This window comes from Mustela nigripes, chromosome 7 (genome assembly GCF_022355385.1).
Source record: "Mustela nigripes isolate SB6536 chromosome 7, MUSNIG.SB6536, whole genome shotgun sequence".
NCBI lineage: Eukaryota > Metazoa > Chordata > Mammalia > Carnivora > Mustelidae > Mustela > Mustela nigripes.
Window position 1 is genome coordinate 61,178,979 of NC_081563.1, and position 18,693 is coordinate 61,197,671.

Sequence of the window (18,693 nt, forward strand, 5' to 3'; positions counted from 1 at the left end):
AACCTGGAACAAGTAATTATACAAACAACTGAATGAATTGTCATTCCAGAAAACTCTCAGCAGTTCCATAGGCAAAATAGTTTGCGGTGTATAGGATAGCAACAGTCACTAAATATGGTCTTACTTGTGACTAGCTCTCAACCTCCAGATTACAGTTTATCCTGCAGCATAAAGAGTTGTTTCAGAAGCCTCACAGACATCACCCTAACCTGGGGATCCAGACCACAGTACAGAGCATAACTTAGGTAAATAGAAAAGGGATCCTCTGGTTCACAAGGGTTGCCTTCTTTACCCATCTTAAGTGCCTTCAGGTAATCTCCAAGAGCCTCCCTGACCGTGGCGGTGCCTGCAGTTTTCATAAGATCCTTCAGTATATCCACATCTCCTTTCTTTTTACTCACGTTCACCTACAAATCAGAAAAATAACAAACCTAAGAAAAATCTGGTTTGATGTACTCTCACAACATGAGGACATACGGCTGGGAGAAGTGCTGTGATCCTGGGGGAAGAGGAAGAAGTGGATATAAGAGAGTTGTGCCAGATTTCTTCAGACTTTGAGAACATGTAAGGTTTTTTTTTAAATCAAAGGTCCTTTGACTGGGCTGATGGCCAAATCTGGAGTGGACTTCTTAAAAATGTGAACCCCTTAATTTGCATATAAAATGTTATGTGTATATGTATATGTATTATATTGATGATGTAGTCACCCCATGGCTTTTATCAGGGTCTAGAAATGCGCTGTCCAGTATGGTAGCCACTAGCCACATTTGGCTATTGAGCACTTGAAATGTGGCTGGTCTGATTTGAGATGCGTTAGAAGTGTAAAATAATACACAACAGACTTTGAAGACTTAATACAAAAAAAGAATGAAATCTCAGTAATTTTGATACTAATTACATGTTAAAATGGTATTTTTATATATTTGGTTAAATAAAAATATTAAAATTTCACCTGTTTCTTTTAACTTTTTTAATATGGCTACTAGAAAAATTTAAATTCTGTATTGTATTTCTATTGAACAGCGCTGGTCTAGAACCCCAAAGCCAGTGTAATTAGGAAAATCAAGTTCCCACAATAAAGTGGCCTTGGAGCTACACTTTTTTGATGTGGAGGGAACCGGGGAAAGGAGGGAAGACAGAGGGAAGGAGGAGAAGGAACAAGAGGGGCGGGGGAGAAGAGGCCAGACAGGAAGGAGGAAGCATCCGAATGCCGCCCTGGGGATGCTTCTGTGGTATGCTCAGAATGAAAAGAGGTGTTGGTTTGAAATACTTAGTGTTCCTGTGATTCCCTTGAGCTGGTCCTGATCCCGGGTCCTGGGTCCCAGTGTGTCATGTAACGCCACCAAGGGTTGAATCTAAAAGGCCAGCTTAATATGCTGATGAAAACCTTTCCAGCTGGGTCTTAATATAGTGAAGTGAAATCACAGCCCTTAAACATGGAACCCCACATCTGAAGATGGGTCTGAGCCCCACTTTCATGGCATTTTATAACCTTTACTAACGGCCAGTCATAGGCATGTATCTCAGTATGGTTTAGTTTTTCTGTCTTTGTTAAGAATTCACATTTAAATATGTTCACAAATCAAAAAGACCCTCTGTCGAACTATCTTAGTTTGGAAAATCAACAAATGGTACAAATGGTCATTCCCTTCTTCCCCCAGGAAGCAAGCTTCTCAGCTTCAAGAGGACAGTCCCTGAAAACCAAATTTGGAAGCTCCACAAAGCTCCCCCCCCCAGGACAGCCAGGCAAAAGCAACTCCGCAACTAGTTTACCAAAACCATGCAATATAACTGAAAGAGGGGACAGCTAAAGTGGAGAATTTTCACTATTAAAGGGAAACCGCAAAGATGCAGAAACAAAACCCCATTCATCCACCTGAGCACGCTCCAGTCCGTACACGGTCACATTTACCTGCTACCAGCCCGGAGTCACAGAGGAAGGGGCCAGGGAGGGCACGGGCACCTGTATGGGCCCCACACCTGGAATGCAGGCCAGTCACAGGGCTTCTGGGGCTTCCTCTTCTTCCTCCTACACCCCTCCGCTCCACACTTCACCCTGCCTCCCACAGTCTAGCACACCTGCTTGGCAAACAAATCCTAATAGTTCACCAAAACTGCCGTACAGGAATCACAGTCTATTAACAGTTTTTCAAATGCCCAATATATATAGCAGAAACTTGACCTTTTAAACAAAAGAAACCAGCAGATACCTCACCTCAGTGTCATCTACTTCACTTTCTTCAGAAAGGTTGATTATTTCAATCAATCCCTTGTGCTTTGCACCAGATTCTTTAATTACACCTAAAATAAAATATGTTCTTCAATTACAAAGTAACAACTGGTTTATGCAAAACTGCCCACCTTCCTCACAGGATACCACCACAGAGGATGACAAGGCAGGCTTAAGGCTTTGCCACCACACAGGTGTTCTGGCCCAAAACAGTGGTAAAGGAACAAGGAAGGTGGAGGCAAAACCTGGCCAAGGAGAGTGTACACAAAACTAGGGGCCAGGTGGAAGCATGAGGGCGAAGTGGGCCTTTAACCAATGCTTCTGTTTTCCTCTCCCCATATTCTTTACCTGGTCAAAGCAGGATAAAGGGCTATCTTGAAGAGGAGTTACGTATGGGATGGGAGGCCAGAAAGGAGGAATGAGGTCTAATCAGGGAAAGCATGAGGGGAGGCAGGTGGTGGCTTGGGGAAGATGTGTGTGGACTCCACGTAGCTGGATTTCTCTCATTAACAAAATGCAGATTTCAGGGACATCAAGACAGCAACACAGGTTATTCCCAACTTCTGTCCCCATCACAAGACAACTAGCAGCTATCCAGACACCACAGTGAAAATCCCTGAATGCACCCTTATGGACCAGAGACAAAGTGCCAAATGAGAAGGGTAGGAGAAGTGAAAAAAACTGACCAAATCACCCCTCCCTCATGCCAGCAGGGAGCTGTGGTTTCTTCAGTGGGGAAAAAGGTGGACCTCTAGGTCCCCTAGCATTGGGGGATGGTTCCTAGAAGGCCTGCCTGGGTCTCGGCTCACAGGGACCACTGGGAATCAGACAGACAGAAACAAGGCAAAACTTCCACTAACCAACACTCAAAATCCTGTTGGACCATGTTCCTGCTACAGCAGAGCATGAGCAAAGATCCTGGCCAGTAATTCCACCCATCTGCAGAGCTGAGCTGGTAGCCCTATGTAGCTAGGGAGCTCAGTTGGCAGTTATGCCTGATTAGGATCCCCAGTCAACGGACTGAAACCAGCTCTGGAGCCCATCCTACCACCCCACCCAGTCAAGGAAGCAAATCTGCAGCCCCACTCAACTACTGAGTGTAGTCTCCCATCATCCGGACCATACAGGAGCCTGACCAGAGAATCTGGACCACCACTGACTCCATCCTCCAGCCCCACTTTGGGCAGGAAGTCAAACCAGCAGCCCTGCCCAATGGTTGAGCACAGTCTCTGGTCCCACATAACCAGGGAGCCGGAACAATAACTCTAAGCAACCTTGAAGCCCAGGCTACAGACCTACCCAAACGTCAGACACAGCTTCTGGCCTTGTCCAGACAGGGAGCCTAGACAGTGACCCCACCCAAACACAGAACACAGCCCCTAGCCCCAGCAAACTACAGGATACAGCTGGAGGCCCATCCCCACGAGCCAGCCCAGCCAGCAACGTTGCTCAACAGCAGAGCATAGCCAGTGGCTCCCTGATCTTGAAGTGAAGCCTGCAGACCTATCCAACTTCAGGGCACAGTCTAATCACAAAGCACAGCCTGAGGCCAGGTCTAATCATGAAGCCCTGCCTATGGTCCTGCCGAACAGAGTCTAGCCAGCAAAACCATGTGGTCAGGGACCATAGCTTGAGACCCTACCCAACCAGGAGCAATGGTAGAGACCCACCATAGCCCTGCCCAATCATAGAGTCTGCACAGTAGCACTGCCCTTCCAGGGAACACATCCAGGGACCAGCTCCCAACCAGAGGGTACTGTAAGACGCATGTAGAGGCCCCATGTGACCATGCAGTACAGCCAGCAGCTACAACCCGCCGGGGTGTCTGTCTGCTCAGCAACCCTGCTTGAACACAGAGCCCAACCAGCAGACCCACCCAACCAAGGAGCCCAGAGAGTAGAGCCCCAGCCTCCAACCCTGATCAGAGTATGGGCAGCGGACCCACGCAACTAGAGACCCTGACAGCATGCCCTGCCAACCACAAATGCTACTAGATGACCCACCAACTAACCCAAACTAAGCTGAATGGTGAAGGTCTTTTCCTACTGAAGCAAACCCATGAAGTGTGGAAAAGGAAACCACTTACATATGCAGATACCAACATAAGGAATTAAGGCTCATGAACAACCAGGTAAACAACACCACCAAAGGAAACTCATAAAGCTCCAATCCTAAAGAAATGAAGATCCACAAACTATGCATTCTGTAATTAAGAATAAATCTCTTAAAGAAGTTTAGTGAACTATAAAAATACACAGACAAAATTAGGAGGACACTGCATGAACAAAATGAGAAATTCAACAAAGAAACAAAAACCAAAGAAACACAACAGAAATCCTGGAGCTGAATACAATGACTGAACTGAAGAATTCCACAGAAAGCTTTAATAGCTAAACTGACCAAACAGAAGAAAGCATTAGTGAAATAGAAAATAGGTTATTTAAAATTAGCATCATAAAAATATATGAATGTGTAAAACCCATATGAATGGATATACCCAATGTGTAATGGTAAATATATAGTTAAAGTCAGATCATCAAATATTGCAATGGTGTTGCATAATTCCCTTACACTTCTACTTTAAAAGTTAAAACATAATAAAAATAACCATAAATACAGTAATTTGTTACTGGACACACAATATGAAAATATGTAAATTGTATTATCAATAATGTACAATCTGAGGAGGGAAGAAGTATAAATTTCTGTATGCTACCGAAGTTGTTAATAACTTAAATAGCATGTTATAAATATATTTCATATAAGCCTTAGGGTAACCACCTGAGGATAACCCATAGTAGATATGCAAAAGATTATGATAGTGGAGTCAAAGCATACCACCATGAAAAGGCATCAGCTCACCAAGGAAGACAGAAGAGGAAGCAAAGAACACAGGATCTATAAAGCTGTTAGAAAACAAAATGGTGTAACTTCTCACCTATCAATAATTACTTTAAACATAAATGGATTACATTCTCCACCAGAAGACACAGAATAGCTGAATGGATTAAAACAAAAACAAGAAAGATCCAACAATACGCTGCCTATAATACAGAGACTCACTTTAACTTTAAAAGGATACACATAAACTGAGAGTCAAGGGATGAAAAAGACATTTCAAGCAAATGGTAAGCCCCCTCAAAAAGGAGTAGTAGCTATACTTGTATTAGACAAAATACTAAGAAAAAATGGTTAAAAAAAAACAAACAAACCTAAAGGAGGTTATTATATAATGCTGAAGGGACTGATTCATCAGGAAGATAGAACAATAGTAAATATTTATGTACCCAACATTGAAGCAGCTAAATATATAAAGGAAATACTAGCAGAACAAGGAGAAATAAACAGCAATACAGTAATAGCTGGGGACTCTAAAACCCCATGATCAATAATGGAGATTATCCAGACAAAAAAAAAATTTGTAAGGAACAGCAGATTTAAATATTATAGACCAAGTGGACCTCACACACATATATAAAACAGCCCATTAAACAATAGAATACACATTCTATTCAAGTATCCATGGAACGTCTTCTAGGATAAATCGTGTTATGACACAAAACATGTCTCAACAAATTAAAAAATATAGAAATTATAGTATCTTTTCAAACCATAATAGTAGGAAACTGGAAATTAGTTAACAGGAGGAAAGCTGAAAAACTCACAAATACATGGAAATAAATAAAACATTCCTGAATAACCAATAGCTCAGAGAAATCAAAAGGGGAATTTTAAAAACACCTTGAGTCAAATGAAAATAGAAACAACATACCAAAACCTACAGGATGCAGCAAAAGCAGATCTAAACTGGAAGTTTTTAGTGCTGAACATATACATCAAGGGGGGGAAAAAAAGATTTCAAATAAAGAACCTAACTTTGTCTCAAAGAGAGTTAGGAAAAACAAACAAACAAACAAAAAAAAAACACTAAGCTAAAAATTAGCACACGAAAGCAAATAAGAAGCATCTATAGGGGTGCCTGGATGGCTCAGTTGGTTGAGCGGCTGCCTTCAGCTCAGGTCAGGATCCCAGGATCCTGGGATCGAGCCCCGAATCGGGCTCTCTGCTCAGCGGGGAGCCTGCTTCTCCCTCTCCCTCTGGCTGCCATTCTGCCTACTTGTGCTCCCTGCCAAATAAAAAATAAAATCTAAAAAAAAAAAAAGAGAAGAAAAAAAATCTATAGAAGCATCTATAGATTCCATATAACCTTATCAAAATGCCAATGGAATTTTTCACAGAAAAAAAACAATTCTAAAATTTGTGTGAAACCACAAAACACCTCAAACACCCAAAGCAATCCTAAGAAAGAACAAAACTGGAGGCATCACAACTCCTGATCTTAAAATTTACTACAAAGCTACAGTGATCAAAATAGTATGGTATTGACATAAAAACAGACATAGAGACCAATGGAATGGAATCAAGAGCCCAGAAATAAACCCATGCATATATGATCAACTAATATTTGACAAGAGAGACAAAAATACTCAGTGGTAAAAGGTAGTCTTTTCATTAAACAATACTAGGGAAACATCACAGTCACATGCAAAACAATGAAACTGGACCCTTATCTTGCAACACTTACAGAAACTAACTTAATGTGGATTAAAGATCAGAAACCATAAAACTCCTAGAAGAAAACACTGGTTTTTGCAATAACTTTTGGATAGCACACCAAAAGCACAAGCAACAAGAGCAAAACAAGTAGGACTATATCAAACTAAAAAGCTCCTGCAACTGAAACAATCACTAACAAAAGGAAAGAGCAACCTGCAGAATGGAAGAAAATATTTGCAAACCTTATCTGATAAGAAGTTACTACCCATCCTGCTAAGCGAAGTAAGTCAATCAGGGAAAGACAATTATCAAAAGATCTTACTGATTAGAGGAATTTGAGAAACAAGATAGAACATCATCAGAGAATGTAGGGGAAAAGGAAACAAGATGAAACCAGGGAGGGAGACAAACCATAAGAGACTCTAATCTCAGGAAACAAACTGAAGGTTGCTGGAGGGGAGGGTGCTGGGAGGGATGGGGTGGCTGGGTGATGGACACTGGGGAGGGCATGTGCTATGGTGTGTGCTGTGAATTGTAAGACTGACGATTCACAGACATGTACCCCTGAAACAAATAATACATTATATGTTAATAATAAAAAGTTAATGCCCAAAATATATAAGGAACTCAGAAAACTTGCCAGCAAAAATCCCCCAAATAATCCCATTAAAAATGGGCGAAGGACCTAAATAGACATTTATGCGAAGGAGATATTCAGATGGATGACAGGTACCTGAAAAAGTGCTCCGCACCACTGAGCATCAAGGAAACACAGATCAAAGTCACAATGAGGTATGACCCCACACCTGCTGCTGGAACAGCTAGATCAAAAAGAGACAAGAGGTGTTAGCGGGGATATAGACGGAGCACAGGGAATCCTCCTGCACTGTGGGGTGGGAATGCAAACTGGCGTGGCCCCTGTGGAAAACTGTGTGTGGAAGTTCCTCAAAAATTAAAAATAGAACTACCATATGATTCAGCAATTCCACTTCTGGGTATTTATCCAAAGCTAATCAATATCTCAAAGACACATCTGCACCCCATGTTCACTGCAGCACTATAGTTGCCAAGACATGGAAACAACATATGCAGTGACAGGTAAATGGATAAAGAAGATGTGGTGGATACACTCACACACACACAACAGTATATTGTTCGGCCATACAAACAAAGGAAATCCTGCTATCTGGGACAAAAAGGATGGACCTTGAGGGCATTATGCTAAGTGAAAGAAGTCAGACAAAGACAAAAATTATATGATCTCATTTGTACTTGGAATCTAGAAAAAACAAACTCCTAGAGACAGCAGATTGGTGGTTGCAGGGAGCCGGTGATGTGGAAGGTGGTCAGGGGACACCAACATGAGAACTTCTAGTCACAAGAGGAAGTTCGGAGGATGTCCTGTGTGGCCTCATGACTACAGTGAACACCTCTGTACTGTTATTGGAAAGTTGCTAAAAAAGTAAATCTGAAAAGTTCCTAACACCCACACAAGAAAACTGTAATATATGAGAAGAGGGACGTGATAAATAACCTCACTGCAGTAATCATTTCCATCACGTATATATAAAATCATCCTGCTGTATACCTTAACCTTATACAATGTTATAAGTCAACTGTGTCTCAATAAAGATGGGGAAAAATTAAAATAAAATTCAGTTAAAAAAAGAAAAAAGACCAGAATGTTGACTCTTCCCCAGAAGGTCCCACTTGCCACCTCCAGGACTCACTGCTAGAGAAGAACAAGCAAGCGGTCATGGCAGGCCCTGTTCAGGCCCCCCTTCAGCTCCTGCCTTGGTGGGGCTCAGTCTTACCTTCCAAAAGCAGAGGCTGCTGCTTTGAGGGGAGAGAGACAGAAGAGACACAAGACAATGAGCTTCCCTGGGACCCTCAGAGTCCTGTTGGGGGGTGTGGGGTGGGGTAAAAGTTGCCAGACCCGGCCACAATCCAGCCAGTTGCACACAATGAGGGAGCAACTAAGAGCAAACCCCAGTCAGAAGCTTCCAAGGCAGAAGTGGACATCTTTTGTTGCTTCGTGAGCACCTCCCTGGGCTCAAGGCTGCCTCGAGCAAAGCGGCCAACAGGGCAAAGGCCCACGGCCAGCTTGTTGTGGGACTCTGACCCAACCCTCAAGAAAGGAATGGACCCTTGAGCAGAGGCTCAAACTTTAACTCAGTACAACCTTCTAGAATTAAGTCTCTCCCTCTCTTCCTCTTCACCTTTGTCTTCACATCCATGATTATTTCAACAAGTATTTACGTGCACAGACTGGCAACCAGCCAGGAACTAGGCATCAGAGAAGAAACTTAGTCTTTCAATAGGAAAACAACATTCCAGACAGTGATTTAGACCTGGAAACAAAACCAATCCATCCCTGACCAAATGACCTATGGAATGAAAGCAACACAAATGTCCATCAACTGATGCACAGATAAAGCAAGTGCATTGTATCTGTACAACAGAGTATCATTCAGCCATAAAAAGGAATGGAACACACTACAACACAGATGAACCTTGAAAATGTTACGCTAAGTGAGAGGAGCCAGTCCTCTAAATGTGAGACCTCAAACCTAAAAATCCTAGAAGAACATAGTCAGTAATTCTTTTTTTTTAAGATTTATTTATCTATTTATTTGACAGAAAGAGATCACAAGTAGTCAGAGAGGCAGGCAGAGAGGGAGGAGGAAGCAGGCTCCCTGCCGTGCAGAGAGCCCAATGTGGGGCTCGATCCTAGGACCCCAGGATCATAGACCCGAGCCGGAGGAAGAGGCTTTAACCCACTGAGCCATCCAGGTGCCCCACAGTCAGTAATGTCTGACGTCAGCCATTCGTCAAAGGGACGTTTTTCTAGGTATGTCTCCTGAGGCAAGAGAAATAAAAGCAAAAATAAACTATTAGGACTACATCAAAACGAGCGCCTGGATCGCTCGGTGAGTTAAGGGGGTTACTTTTCATTTCGGCTCAGGTCATGATCCCAGGGTCTTGGGATTGAGCCCCACCTCCCACGCTGTGCTGGGTGTGGAGCCTCCTCAGGACTGTCTCTCTTCCTTCTGCCCCTCCCCGACTTGCATGAGCTCAAAAAAAAAGGGACCACATCAAAATAAAAAGCTTCTGCATAGCAAAGGAAATAATTAACAAAACTAAAGGACAACCTACTAACCTACTAACTGATAAAGGGTTAGTATTCAAAATATATAAAGAACTTATATAGGGGTGCCTCGCTGGCTCACCTATAGTCCCTATATACTTGATCTTGGGGTCATGAGTTCAAGGCCCATGTTGGGTTTAGAGCTTACTTTAAAAAATAAGTAAAGGGATGCCTGGGTGGCTCAGTCAGTTAGGCCGCTGCCTTTGACTCAGGCCATGATCCCAGGGTCCTGGGATCAAGTCCAGCATCAGGCTCCTTGCTCTGCATTGGGAGCCTGCTTCTCTCTCAGCCTCTGCCTGCCACTGTGCCTGCTTGTGTATGCACGCTCGCTCTCTCTCTCTCTCTCTGTGTCTGACAAATAAATAAATAAATATATAAAATCTTTTAAAAAAAAAAGTAAAAATATTTAAAAAACACTGAAAATAAATTTTTTAAATTAAAAAAAAAAAAAAAAGAACTCTTACAACTCAACACTAAAAAATAAGTAATCCAGGGATGCCTGGATGGCTCAGTCAGTTAAGCGGCTGCCTTCCGCTCAGGTCATGATGCCAGCGCCCTGGGATCAAGTCCCACATCAGGCTTCTTGCTCAGTAGGGAGCCTGCTTCTCCCTCTGCCTGCCACTCTGCCTGCCTGTGCTTTCTCTCACTGACCAAAAAAAAAAAAAAAAAAAAATCAGATTAAAAAAAATTATAATAAATAATCCAATTAAAAATGGGCAGAAGAGGGGCTCCTGGGTGGCTCAGTGGGTTAAAGCCTCTGCCTTCGGCTCAGGTCATGATCCCAGGGTCCTGGGATGGAGCCCCCCATCGGCAAGAAGCTTGCGTCTTCCTTTCCTACTCCCCTGCTTGTATTCCCTCTCTTGCTGTGTCTCTCTGTCAAATAAATAAATAAAACCTTGTTAAAAAATGAAATTTTGCCATTTTCAAGGACATGGTTAGAGCTAGAGTATAATGCTAAGCTAAATAAATCAGAGAAAGACAAATACCATGTGATTTCACCCATGTAGAATTTAAGAAACAAAAAAAACAGACTCTTAACTCTAGGGAACAAACTAATGGTAATCACCAGGAGGGGAGTTGGGGGATGGATGAAACAATGAAGGGGATTACAGAGTACTCTTATCATGATCAGCACTGGGTGATATATGGAATTATTAAATCACGGTATTATACACCTGAAACTAATTTAACATTTATGTTAACTACACAAGAATTAAAACTTTTACAAAAGGAGCTAGTCACATAAGACCACATACTCTATGACTCCATTCCTATGAAACATCCAGAATAGGCAAATCCATCCATAGAGACGGAGACTAGAAATAGGCGAATCCATCCATAGAAATAGAAAACAGATTAGCGTTTGCCTAAGAGTATGGAGTGACTGCTAATGAGTACAGGGTTTATGTGAGTGGAGAAAATGTTCTGAAACTGATTGTAGTGATGGCTACACAACTCCATGAGTGTACCGTAAACCAATGAACTGTATACTTTAAATGCGTGAGCTATACGGTATGTAAATTAGATCCCAATAAAGCCGATAAAATCCCTGCCCTGAGGAATGGGGGTAGGAGGAGAACAAAATAATAATATATTTAAGAAACCATAAAAAGATACCAAATATCAGTGCTCTGGGAGAAGATAAAGCAGGAAGGGAGACAGTTCAAAGAAGGGACCTGCAATTTCTATAGTAGAGACAGGTGGTTTCACTCATGACAAGAACCCAGAAGAGTCAGCTGGCAGCTGTCTCCGGGAAGAGTGCTCCAGCGGCTCCAGAGAAGTCTAGGGCTCACAGGTGCCTGGCAGACAAGAGTACTGCTGAAATCAAAGAGTTCTAAACGATGCTGGGAGAAAGGAAACCAACAGCTTGCTGGACAAGGCACTCTACATGACCAAAGGGTATCTGAAACTACACGCACCAAATTCAGGGGCCAGTGAGTGCTAGGCCCTTATCAGGAGTTCTAAAAATATCTAGTGAATGCATGAATAATACATGAGCCCACTGGGCCCCCAGGCTGCCTCCAGCCCCCAGCTATGCCCTGAGCCCCCTGTTACCTTTCCACCTCAGCCTGATGTTCTACTCATAGAAGAAAATCAGCTTTCCTTTGCGCCTGCTTCAAGAAGCCTCACCTTCGACTTGCTTCAGCTCACAGATGTCACGGCTGCCACCTCATTCTCCACGATGAGGCCCACCAGAAGGTCACAGAGCTTCCTCTGGGGCCAGTTGTTGGTATCCCGCTCTGTTCTGCCAGGGACCAGAAGGACAGAGCCGTGAATGGAGGCCCCAGCTGGTAGCCACATGCCCAGACTGCGGAGTCAGGGGAATGCCCGGGACCAGCCCAGGGCAGCCCATTCCCTCTCAGGCAGCCTTGAGAACCCTGCCGCCTTCAAAGTTAAACCAGATTTCTACCAAATATCTTTTAATATTCCTTCTCTGTTCCTTAAGATATTATTATCCACTGTGCAAAGTAGTGTTTTGGCTTAAAAACACTGGCTTATTCTGGGGGAAGAGGAGCCTAGCAATCTCACCCACTGGAAATGGATGCACAAAGTCTGGGCTGTACAAAAAGGTAGTAATGACTGAAGTAGTTTTAATCAAAACAGGACAAAATCATCGAGTGCATCTATTATCTCATGGGATCCTCCCAAATAAATGTTCCCATTTTAGCGAGTGGAAATGAGACGAGACACGTCGCTGGTGTGTTCCTGGTGACAATGCGGGGAAAGGAGAGGCCAGGGCTCCCTCAGTAACCCGCTCACAGGCTGACGGCCTTGCTCTGCACTGAACCTGCCTCAACCTCAGCTTGATAGCACTGAGGTACCCCAGGGTACCCCAGTGATGCCACATCATTTCCCGAAACCCTGCGAGAGCCAGGGAGGCAGAAATCAGCCCAGGTCCCAGAGGACGTACAAAGGGGATGCGCAACTGTTCAAACTCCTAGAAAGAAAGCAGGGCTCACCAGAGGCCCATCAGGCTAGATGCTGAGATCCAAATTCCTGTTCTTTCCACTACATACAATCCAACACCCCCCATCCCCCTCCCAAGATTTTAACTTCCAAAAACATCAAGAGGGGTGGGAGGGGGAGGAGAACTCTTAAGGTCACAGACCCGCAAAGTTTAAGAGGCCAGGCAGATACCATTCATGGGGCCCAGAACAACTTTGAAAAGGAGGAAACTGAAATCCCACAGCCAGTGCAGGTAAGCCCCCTCCCCCGTCTCCAGAGTCAGCAGAGGCTAATCACAGCCGCTCTCTGAGCTGCTGGTGGAGGAGGCAATCCTCCGCACCTGCGCAGGCCCCGCCCCCACAGAGGGAGCTCCGCAGCCCGGGAGGCGCACGAGAGGCCGGGCCACTGCACCCCGCAGGCACGAGGACCCGGCTGCTCGCAGAGGGGCCCCACCGTCCCGCCCGCCGCTCGGCAGGGAGGAGGCCCGAAAGCCCCGGCCCCGGCCCCCGCCCGGCCGCACTAGCGCCCGTTGTTCACGTTGGTCCCGTCCTCCCGCTCCTCCACGATCCAGCGCGGGTCTCCGTGACCCCACTCGACCATGTCTGCGCTGGCGTCGCGCCCTCGGCGGACCGCGAGGAAGGGCACCGGCCCGCGATGCCGTGCCGTGTCCGGCCTCCGAGCCCGGGATCGCAGCGTTCGCGGCGCTGCTTAAGTGCCAGGAAACCCCGCCCCCGCCCCGCCCCGCCCCGCCCCGCCCCGCCGCGGGGAGTGGAGGGAGCGGGAGCCTGGCCCGGGATCCGAGAGGCTGGGTCGCGAGGTGGGGGGTGGAGAAGCCCGGAGGCCGCAAAGGTCGGCGCGGGGTGCGGGATCCGGGAGGCGGGAGCGACAGGGGCAGAGGCGTCCGAGACTCGCCTCTTGGTGGGTTATTGGGGCGGACTGTATTCGGTGACCCCGGTGGTGGAGAACGCGCCACAAGCACTTGATCGCACTGTTTGCGGTGCGACCGGCGCGGGGTCCGAGCGCGCCCAGGGTGCGCGGCGGTGTGCGCCCCGTGTGCCCTCTTCACGCGGTATTCAGATTCTGCTCCTGCAGAGTTGGTTCACGCTGGTTCTCACGTCTTTCCAACACCTGTGCAAGTAGCACGAGCTACCAAGTTCTCAGTCCAGGGATGTTTACATTTTATTCACATAATCATCACAGATGACCAAAGAATGTGCTTGCAAGTGTATATTATTGCTGCTTAACGCAATATTTCAATCATTAAACGGATGTTGATTCCTTTCACGAATTTTCACCGTCCAGCAAAAACGGCACCAACTATAGGGAAAATGTTACTGAGGTGTCTCTAGGTATTTATACAGCAGGGAAAACAGATGACAATGAAAGGGTGGAAGTTTCTGACTCTTCTCCTGTGTTGACTTGTCTTTTGCCTGTGGACTGTGCTTATCAAATTCACTGGTGGAGAACATTTTCTCCATTTGCTTGATGAAGCTACTACATTCCAATATCGTCTTCCAAAACACCATCCCAGTTATGTAGTGTTTGATCCCCAACAAAGTGCTCAGAGTGTTTTCATCCCCTCAAAAAAGAATTTTGGCGTTCACCTTTAATAGCCTTACTTCACCAAAGCCATGGATACGAACACAAGGAATCAAATAGAAAAGAACAGCAATGGCAATAGTAACTGGGCACCATTTTCTTGTGGATTCACTGTTCCATCTTTTATCCAATTCACAGAGAGGGGCGCCTGGCTGGCTGGGTCAGGAGAGCATGTCACTCTTGATCTCGGGGTCCTTCCCGCACTTGAGCCCCACATCAGGCGTAGAGATTGCATATAGAGTATTACTAATAGAACATTACATGGTAAAATTTAGATATATAAATGTAACCTGGGGGAAAATAAGACATCAGAAAATATACAAAGGCAGAAGCTATAATCACTAAAATTTTATGTGACCAAAAATATTTATTTACATAAAAAATGTATCCGGGGAGCCTGGGTGGCTCAGTGGGTTAAGCCTTTGCCTTCCGCTCCGGTCATGATCTCAGGGTCCTGGGATAGAGCCCCACATCTGGCTCTCTGCTCAGCAGGGAGCCTGCTTCCTCCTCTCTCTCTCTGCCTGCCACTCTGCCTATTTGTGATCTCTGTCTGTCAAATAAATAAAATCTTAAAAAAAATTTTATCCGAACAGAAATCATCTTATTACAGTGCAAATAGAAAAGGTATTCTATGTAGATGATTGATCAATAATTACATTGGCCTAAAAGAAATTTCTCCTAAAAGTAATTTCACAAAATCTTCAGAATTAATGTAATTACTATTAAGAATATTTGAGCAGAGAGCCTGATGTGGGGCTCAATCCTGAGACCCCAGGATGACCTGAGCGGAAGGCAGATGCTTAACCAACTGACACCCAGGCACCCATTAGAAAGGCCATTCTTGGGGCACCTGGGTGGCTCAGTCGTTAAGCACCTACCTTCCGCTCAGGTCATGATCTCAGGGTTCTGGGATGGAGTACCACACGGGGCTAACTGCTCAGTGGGGAGTCTGCTTCTCCCTCCCCCTCTGCCCCTTCCTTTACCCATCTTCCTTGCTCATGCTCTCTCTCATGCTCTCTCTCAAATAAATAAAATCTTTTTAAAAATTTTTAAATTATATCACAGTTTCTAGGGGACAAATTGGGAGCCCATGCCACCTCTTTTTTTTTTTTTTTAAAGATAGATTTATTTATTTATTTGAGAGAGAGAGAGCGAGCAAATGGAGAGAGGAACAGAGGGAGAATTTCTGACTCTCTGCTGAGTGTGGAGACCTACATGGGGCTCCAACTCATGACCCTGCGATCATGAGCTAAAACCAAGAGTTGGATGCTCAACTGACTGAGTCACCCATGCACGCCTAAAGAGCACATGTCTCTTGATATGATGCACTGAGATCACAGGATCACTTCTAGAATAGTTCTGCTAAAGGTACATGACCCGAACCTAATCGTAAAGTAATCAGGCAAACCCAGTGAGAGACATTCTACAAAGTAACTGACCTGTAATATTCAAAAGGGTCAAGGTCAGAAAAAATCAAAGAAAGTCTCAGGAATTGGTTCAAATTGAAGGAGATCAAAGAGCTGTCACAACTAAATGAAAAGCAGTATTCTGATTTGGATGCTGAACTTATAAAAATATATTGGAACAATAGGCAAATCTTGAATGTGGATTAGATGATCCATACACAATAATATATCAGTGTTTGCTGATGGTTGACCTGCAGTTATATGGAAGAATTTCCCAGTTTTTAGGAAATGTGGAATAAAGTGTGAAGGGTAAATGATACAGCATGTTTGTGTCTTACTCTCAAATGCTTACAATATATGAATGAATAAACATATGTGTAAACTGTTAACCTGGGAATCTGATTTAAGGCACACGGTTTTGTACTACTGTTGCAACTTTTCTGTAAATTTGAAACTATCTCAGTATAAAATGTTTTTTCTAAAAATGGACTTTCTGGAGCACCTATGTGGCTTAGTTGGTTAGGCTTCCAACTCTTGGTTTCATCCCAGGTCATGATCTCAGTGTTGTGAGATCGAGCCCCATGTCGGACTCGGGGGAGCTCAGTGTGAGTTTTCTTCTCTCCTTCTCCCTCTACCCCTCTCTTGCCCCAGCTCACACTCTCTCTCTTAAATATAAATATAAATATATATATATATATATATATATACACTCACACACATATATATATTTTTTATAAAAATAAAAAATATTTTAAAATACTTTTTTAAACAGGACTTCCCAATTTGTTGTTGGTGTTTTGAAATTATTTTTTGCTGAATAGAAGTTTTTTGTTTTTTGTTTTTTTTTTTAATAATCCAATTCATCAAACTTGTCCCTTTTGGCTTTTGGATGATGTGCCCTAATTGAGGTAGTCATTTGAAGAAAGTCCCTGGGTCACCAGCTAATTAAAGAGGAAAGGTGGAAAGTTTGATCTTAACTCTGCAAGAGAAGCACCAGTAGGCATTGAGAAAGAACTGCTCAACTTTTCACTGCATTCATAGCTTAGAAGATGAAAACAGACTCTGAAAGCTTTACTGATCACTGAGCATCTTCAGCTGAATTTCTGGGAAACACCTTAAATTCAACAGATCTAAAATCCAGCTAATTTCTCTCAAGTTAGTCCCCTCTTTAGACTCTCCTATTTCTGACCGTCCCCCAGGTATCCAAACTCAGAAGTTATCCTGGTGCCCCGCTCTCTTTCCTCCCATATCTCACCAAAAACTGACATTCTTTTCTTTACTCTTTCACAGTCTCCTTATGTGCTGCCACCTCCCAATTCCAGATCCTCATCCTTCAATTCCAGGTTGTCACTTCAGCCACCTCCATTTATCTTCTGGTTGTTACTCTTCAATAACCTAATCCTGGGGGACACATCTCATGCCTCCATCCTCCTTTTATAATGTGGAAACATAAAGCTGGATATCAACTTTTTATCCTTGGAGCTCTTATTCAACTTTAAAACCCAAACAAATTTACACATCAAATACAAAAGCACAAAACCAATAAAATGCAAATTGAAATTTAGTGCCAGATGCTGTTCTTTGACTGCTCTGCTGCTTACCCTGTAGTTGTGGTACCATTGGCCTACTGGAAGTTCAGGTGCCTGTACTATCATGGGAGGAACAGCCAATTGCCCCACCATTTTCTTCTATTGGGACATTTACAAAATCATGGTTAGTACAGTGAGTCACCAGGAAATTAGTCTTCACTTGACATAGATGCATCATTTACATATTAATTCCTCCTCTAATCTTTTCTCATCAGCTTGCAACAAAGTAAATACAAATGCAGATAGGGGCAATGAAACCATAACACCACATACATAGCAATAAATAATTATCCATACGTCTCAAATTTCTTAGATTAAAATTTTAAACATTCATACCCTCTTTATTCACAAGAAAAAAGAAGCAACCCAAGTGTCCATCAATGGACGAACAGATATACAAAATGTCGTATATACACACAAAGAGAATATTACTGTGCTCGCTTCGGCAGCACATATATAAATAGAATATTACTCAGGCTTAAAAAATTAGGGAATTCTTTATATAGTGGGGAAAAAAAACAGTCTTTTCAAAAAATGGCTCTGGGAAAACAGCACAGCTACATACAAAAGAATGAAACTGGACTGCTGTCTTACACCACACACAAACACACACGTGTGCGTGTGCACACGCATGCACACACACAACCTCTAAATAGATTAAAGACCTAAATGTGTGACTTGAAACCATAAAACCCAAAGAAGAAAAAGTAGGTAGTATTTTCTCTGACATTGTCTGTAGAAACATTTTTCTAAATATGTCTTCTTGGGCAGGAGAAGCAAAAGCAAAAATAAACTATTGGGACTACACCAAAATAAAAGCCCTTAGCACAGTGCATGAAACCATCAACAAAACAAAAAGGCAATCTACTGAATGAGAGAAGATATTTGCAAATGATATACCTGATAAGAGGTTAATACCTAAATATATAAAGAACTTACACAACTCAACACCAAAAAACTCAAATATTCCTATCTAAAAATGGGCAGAAGGAGTTAGGATGGTGGAGGAGTAGGGGAACTCCAAGTTTGTCTCATCCCTCAAATACAACTACATAGTTATCAAATCATTCTGAACACCCGAGAGATCAGTCGGAGGTCTGAGAAAACAAATGCTGCAAGTCTATGAGAGGGAAAGTGACTGTTTGGAAGGTAGCAGGTGTGGAAGCTGAATCCAGTGTGAAATACCTGAGGATAAGGCAGCGAGGAGGGAGCTTGCTT

The 18,693-nt window shown here is 43.7% G+C and overlaps 1 long non-coding RNA gene across 1 annotated transcript; it reads right to left on the minus strand.

Annotated features, from left to right (window-relative positions):
* Positions 1 to 1,930: 1,930 nt before the first annotated feature.
* Positions 1,931 to 13,559, minus strand: LOC132021525 (uncharacterized). Its single transcript, XR_009405380.1, has 5 exons — positions 13,402 to 13,559; positions 12,066 to 12,180; positions 7,521 to 7,608; positions 2,216 to 2,301; positions 1,931 to 2,079 (listed from the first exon to the last, which is right to left on the minus strand). It is a non-coding gene; the product is annotated as an uncharacterized LOC132021525 (long non-coding RNA).
* Positions 13,560 to 18,693: the final 5,134 nt, after the last annotated feature.